Below are 5781 nucleotides of genomic sequence, written 5' to 3'. Positions count from 1 at the left end.
GCTGGGAGCGCTCGGCCGCGGCCGGGCAGCCCGGCCCCGCGCGCAGCAGCCGGGGCGCTGGCTGCTCGTGTCGCGCGGCCCCACGCGCGGCCGCTCGCGCCTTCCCGGAGGCTCCTCTCTCTCCATCGCCCGCGRGCGRCTCTTGGAGGGAGCCTCTCGCTGCCGCCGGAGCCAAGGCCTGTGGGGGCAGGCAAGGCTAAACGCTTAGCAGATCTAAGTGCCTACGTGAACAAAACCATTATCAAGCTTTGTTTATTTGTAACGTAGACAAAACATATTGTGTTTGAATACAAGGAACAGGGCCCTGAGAGCCCCTAATTGCCCTAACGAGCTTCAGCCGGGGCTTCCCACCCAGAATCCCGTGGGGCCTCCGCCCGCCTCTGCGCTGCCCATTGGCCGCGTGCCTCTATTTAAGATGGCCTGGAGGCATGGGTGAAGTCCATAATTTTTTATTTTTGTTATGTTTCTTAAGTTTTAGAAGAGAGAGGGGTTTTTTTGTTTTTTAAAATTTCTGTATTTTAGCATTATTTTTTTTCTGGGGGTGGTTTTATTGTTGATTTTCATATTGTATAGGGTGTTGTATTACAGGTAAATAATCAAGTAGAAGTCATAATGTTTTAGCATTTTTGAGGTTTTTTTTTGGGTGTTTCAGTTTATTGTGTTTTTAAGGGTTTTGGGATCTTTATGATGTTGCTTTTGAGGCAAATCCTTATTTGTGTGACAAGAAGTCATGTAAGTTTGGTAGGTGTTCTGTAGAGTTATTAAGAGGCAGGAGGTCTTCTGTCTTCCAAAGGAAAAGGTAAGCTTTTATTTGAAACTTCTCTTAATGTCTTACCCAGCCAAAGAAAAAATTTTTCTGCTTTTTTTATTAGCCAAAGCAAAGAAGCTGAAAGTAATAGACAGAGGCTTTTTATTCTTTAAGATAACCAGTTTTTTGTTGTTTGAAAATGTTATTTGCTTTTGTTATTTATGTTGTAAATGAGGAAATAGGCCAGATCTGAAGGCAGTGTTTTAAAAAAGACTTTTTAATCATCTCTTTTCAAATTTCAGGAGTAACTTTTTCTATGAAGACTTTCTATTGATAACTCCATTGTGATTGTGTCTTGAATTACAGAAGGTGAGATGTTTTAAATACTAATACAAGGTAATTAAAGTGTTTTTCCCTGGCTCTTTCTACTTAAGCTATTATGTAGCAAAAGCTTCAAGAAAAAGAACCCAGAGTAAGTAGTTCAATAGCCTTTTGAAATAACTGGCCCTACTCATCTTTTCATTTGTCACAAAAACTTCTGCTTTTTTAAGATATGAGGTAGTGTTTAATGAGTGAATTTGGCTTTTTTGCTGCCATTTGTCTCTTTATAAAGAAGACCATCATCTCTAAGCTTCTGTTGAGGTTATTGTAGCCCTTAGAAGCATGTATCAGGAATGGTCTGCCCTAATCAAATCACCTGGTCAGTGTTACAGCTGTGGAAGCCTCTAGTTGGGCTGGGGGCTGCCAGTAGTTCACAGGTATATGGGTTGTAGGCCTGTGAATGGGGCAGGAGAGGAAAATACAGGGTGAAAGGGGTCTAGCACTAACCAAGTGTTGTTTTTTAGGTTTTCCAAGCACAACTTTTGAGCTGCTCTTCTTGGACAAGCAGAAAAAAATAAGTGGCTTTGGAAACATTTTTAAGGTGAGTGTAAGTTTTTTTTAGAAACTTTACCTTATGAAGTGTTTTAACTCTAGAGGCTGTTTGCCTAGTTCAGATGAAGTAGAAAAGATGTCAAAACATGAAATTGTTTGGTGTATTGTCTAGGTAATTCAGTCCAAGTAAGTAAAGCTACCACATTGCAGACTTCAGGAGCTTGATACACTGCAGTCTCTCTCTTGACAGGTGTGTTAACTTATCAGAGTGGGTTGTGAAGGTCATGTTGACTCAACCTTGTTATAAACATGTGAAGGAGTAATGAGACAGCTAGAGCTGTKAAACAGAGGCTGCARCTCWGAGCAGAGCTAGTGTTATGTGTGWGTWAAGTGAGGGWTYCCCAAATCCTGCCTAAAATGGGAAGAGACTTRATGTAAATGCTAGATTGAATGTTCCTATTTAACATCTTGGTCTTGTGGTAGTCTCCAAGCCTAGCAAAAGCAGGCTTGAAAGTGTAGTTGGACTGCACCTCTGCTACAGAGTTATGGCTGGGAGTTGATTGCTCCTCTTCAATACTTAAACTTATCAAAAAAAAAAAACCTAGGGTTGCATTCAGGCTTTGAACTGGTGGAAAAACTTGCCATGAGGGGAGACCAAAAAATCAAGCTACAGGTGGGACAGTTTTGGAGAGGGGAGGCAGTTAGTGCATCCCTTGATCCTTTTCCAAGGAATGGGAAGAGAAAGTGAGGATGGGCTCCAAGTCATAGCTTCCATGATACCAAATTAGAAGTCTTGTTTCCAGGGACCTCAGGTTGAGGAGGGGAGGGCACATGGGTGGGGTGGGCAGTGTCCCTGAGGGTCAGCCTGCTAAGGGGGGTACTGGGGTGGGAGGTGGGAAGGAGTTCTCTTCCAGTACATGAACATTTTACAAGGGGAGCAGTTCTGCAATTGCCTCCCCAGCCTAGCTAGTGAGTGGAGTTGTTGGAGAACCTGGTGTTCATTTCTTGTCCTCAGGTTGTCCCTGTGCCCTGGTGTGACATCGTCAGGTGAGAGGGAGCTGGACCTAACTTCCTGAGGACAGAAGCAGAGCTGTGTCCCTGATAGTGCTTATCCAAGGCAGTTGTGTCTCTTAAGACAAGTTGGTTGGACACCTTCTCCTAGCACATGGAAAAAAAATTGAAACCTTAAGCTAGCCCCTGAGCTGACCTTTAAGTGTCAAAAGGAGTTCCCTTATGGTGCTGTTAAACAAATAGTGCCTGTTAATGCAGAGGGTAACCTGGGTTTCATTGAGGCTGGTCATAGTTTTGAAATGGGCACTYTGAGGAGGCTGTGGATGTGTTGAGCTTTTCTGTATCAGCATAACCTGTAACCCCCAGGTGCAGAGGTATTTGGGGTGGGAGGGGAGCGGAGGTGGGTGCAAGCAGTGGTAGCTCTAGGTGGTTGTACCTGACTGTTGAGTGCAGAGCACTGCAGTGTCCCAYGTGGATGGGAGGGAGGCACTTGAGCAAAGCACCCTAGACCTGAGCTCCCTAGGAAGGAGAGTGAAAAGGTTTTATGCATGGGAGGGACTCTCTGTGCTGACTTTGTCTCCCTTGACAACTTAGTGATGCTTTTTCTGAGCACTGGAATAGAGACTGGGCTTCCTGAGAGCTGAATTCACTGTGTCCAAGAGTCTTCAAGGATGGCCAAGCCCTTAAAAGCCTGAGCAAGGAGGGGAAAAATAAAGCACCACCAGGAAGTCATGTACCCTTCTTTCCTATTTCGTTGAAGAGACTGTACTCAAATAAAGGCCCTATTCCTTTTGATCTTTTTTTTTTTGTTTTTTTTATTTATCCCCACACACACTCAATGTTAGGGTTTTTCTACCTCCACGCCTGAATGGGGAAGTTGTTCACTTCTCTGAGCTTTGCCCCAGCCTATGGTGTTAAGTTTTAAATTTGTGCTGCTCTCACATTAAAGGAGATAGTAAGAGAATAAACCAGAGGGGCAGCAGCCCCTGGCCTTCAGTTGGCTGATTTTATTCACCTGTGTAAACCCTGTGATTTCATCCACTGTTAGCTGATGGGGTTGTTCAAGAGATCAGCTTGTGAAATAAATAACTAAATGGAGTTTGTTATTGTACCAATAAAGGGCGGGGGCATTTCTTCAACTTGAGGGTGTGAGGGACTCTCCTTGCAAGGAGCCAACCAGTGCTGGTGTCTGTCCTGTCCCTGAAATTAGTGGGGCCTCAGCAACAAGGTGTTCCTGCAGCCCAGTGCCTTGGGGGAGGGATATTCACAGTCCAGCCAGAGGGGTTGGATAGGTGTCMTTCCCCATTCCTGCTCAGCTCTGGCCTGGTAGGCTTTGTCCTTGATGTACACTTTTGCAAATACATCCCTTCCATAGGTAGGTAGTGGAGGTAAAGCAAGACTGTCCTGCCCATTTTAGCAAAGCAAGGCTACTGCCTGTGCCTCCACAAGCCTTCCTGCTTCCCTCYTTCCCTCCATGTGGATGGGGCTGGTGGAACTCAGCAGCTGTGGTTGTTACCCCTTTGCCTSTCCATCAAAGCTGAAGGGCAGTGCTTGGCTGGTTCACAACACAGAGAAGGCGCAAGCCTGGCCCTGGGAAGACTGAGCCAGAGCAGCTGGTGTGAGCTTGATGCTAGAAGGGGGTCCTGGCTGTGTCTGCAGAAAGCTGGAAAGCCAAAAGCAAACCACTGCAAGATCCTTGCACCTCCAGGCTGCCCCTTAACTCCACAGCCTTCCTTGTCAATACCTATTTTGTGGCAGGAGTTACAACAATGTTAAAGCAAACAGGGATAAGGGTGGAAAGTAGTAAGGAAACCCAAACTTGAAACAGCAGAGATGGCTGAGTTGCTGGTCTGGGCGCATGTGCCTCTCTTTTGGAGTGGGTGTCCAGCTCCTAAGGAGACAATTTCTCAGCTGTCATAATCAAATAGAAACACTTCATGTTCTGGGTGCAGAGTGAGTCCTCTTCCTATGGCATGATTGTGTCAGGGAGTTGTCAGTGAAAAACACAGAAAAAGGAATAAGAGGTACAGACCTGTGTCAAATGATGGGTAGGGAGCAATTGCTGGCCACGTGGCTTCCCAAAGCAGAGCCCCGCTGCTCAGTGTGGCTCTGCTACTGGAGGCCCAACCTTCTCCCTGGGTTCCCGTTTCCAGGGTTTCAGCCAGAGCGCAAAGCTCGCCCGTGCAGATCTGCGCTGGCTGGGCTAGGACAGCAGAGCTGCTGTCATTTGTGCTGTGGTGTTCAGGCAGACAAGAGCATCTTGATTTTTGCTCTGCTAGGCAAGTCCAGGTCTCTCCTACGTGGTTCTCCAGTGATCAAATTTTCCTCAGTGCGGTGCGACCCCTGCCCAGTGCAGCAGTGAAGGGCGCTGGCTCCAGAGCTGCAGGCCTGGGGTTGGGTTTGGGATTGGGGGCGCAGGGGCCCTGACTGTAGCCTGAGGTAAAAGGAGGTGGGCCAGGAAACTGAAGATGGTTTTGCTCGAGACGGGTCCTGACAAGCGTCTCGAGTAGAGCTAGTGGTAGTGAGTGCCCAGCTCCCTCCTCAGCCCTGCTGCGCATCTGCTCCCCGCACCTCTTGTGTGTCACTTGAGTAATGCTCGTGCCCAGCACCCCTGTCATGCGAGTCAGCGTCCCCAAGGACTACCTGTACCTAGACATTTCACGGGGCACAGGCAGGCCATAGATCTCCTGGATTGGCTCTCCCACTCTCCCTCCTGACAGAAGGTGCTGCCATTCCTGCGGTAGGGCTTAGGGTTTCAGGCAGGAATCACAGAGAAGAACTTCTCGTGTGTCATGAAGGCAGTGCTGAGAAATGAGGGCATCAGCGTGGTATAAATTCTTGGGTAAGAGCACAAGGAATGTCTCAATGTGTGGTGTGTTGGCAGGAAGGCCGAGTGGAGACCTGGATGAGCTGGAGAGAGGCTGGTGGGAAGCTGAGACCTGCGTCCTGGACAGAGATGTAGCGGTGGCGGACAAGGATCAGAAGATGACCAAGGTGAGCTGCCTAACAGAGCGAATGGCCCTGAATGGTTTGTGAGCAGCCCGCTGCGAAACGCCCTGCTGTGAGAGCAGCTGAAGACTCGGGTGGTGTGAGTGTGAGTGGAGTGTGTGACAGGGCCACAACGGGGCACCCCTGGGCTCACGGGCCGC

General features: G+C 47.9%; 2 long non-coding RNA genes across 2 annotated transcripts; both read left to right on the top strand.

Annotated features, from left to right (window-relative positions):
- The first annotated feature begins 634 nt into the window (after nucleotides 1-634).
- Nucleotides 635-1113, top strand: LOC112959398. The gene is made up of 2 exons (XR_003251607.1): nucleotides 635-799; nucleotides 1051-1113. It is a non-coding gene; the product is annotated as an uncharacterized LOC112959398 (long non-coding RNA).
- Nucleotides 1114-1606: 493 nt separating this feature from the next.
- Nucleotides 1607-3432, top strand: LOC112959397. The gene is made up of 2 exons (XR_003251606.1): nucleotides 1607-1670; nucleotides 2637-3432. It is a non-coding gene; the product is annotated as an uncharacterized LOC112959397 (long non-coding RNA).
- Nucleotides 3433-5781: the final 2349 nt, after the last annotated feature.

Source organism: Nothoprocta perdicaria, unplaced genomic scaffold, assembly GCF_003342845.1.
Source record: "Nothoprocta perdicaria isolate Ctin4 unplaced genomic scaffold, notPer1 scaffold_998, whole genome shotgun sequence".
Taxonomy (NCBI): Eukaryota; Metazoa; Chordata; class Aves; order Tinamiformes; family Tinamidae; genus Nothoprocta; species Nothoprocta perdicaria.
The sequence above is the reverse complement of the archived record's forward strand: the minus strand, read 5'-3'. Positions and strand labels throughout refer to the sequence as shown.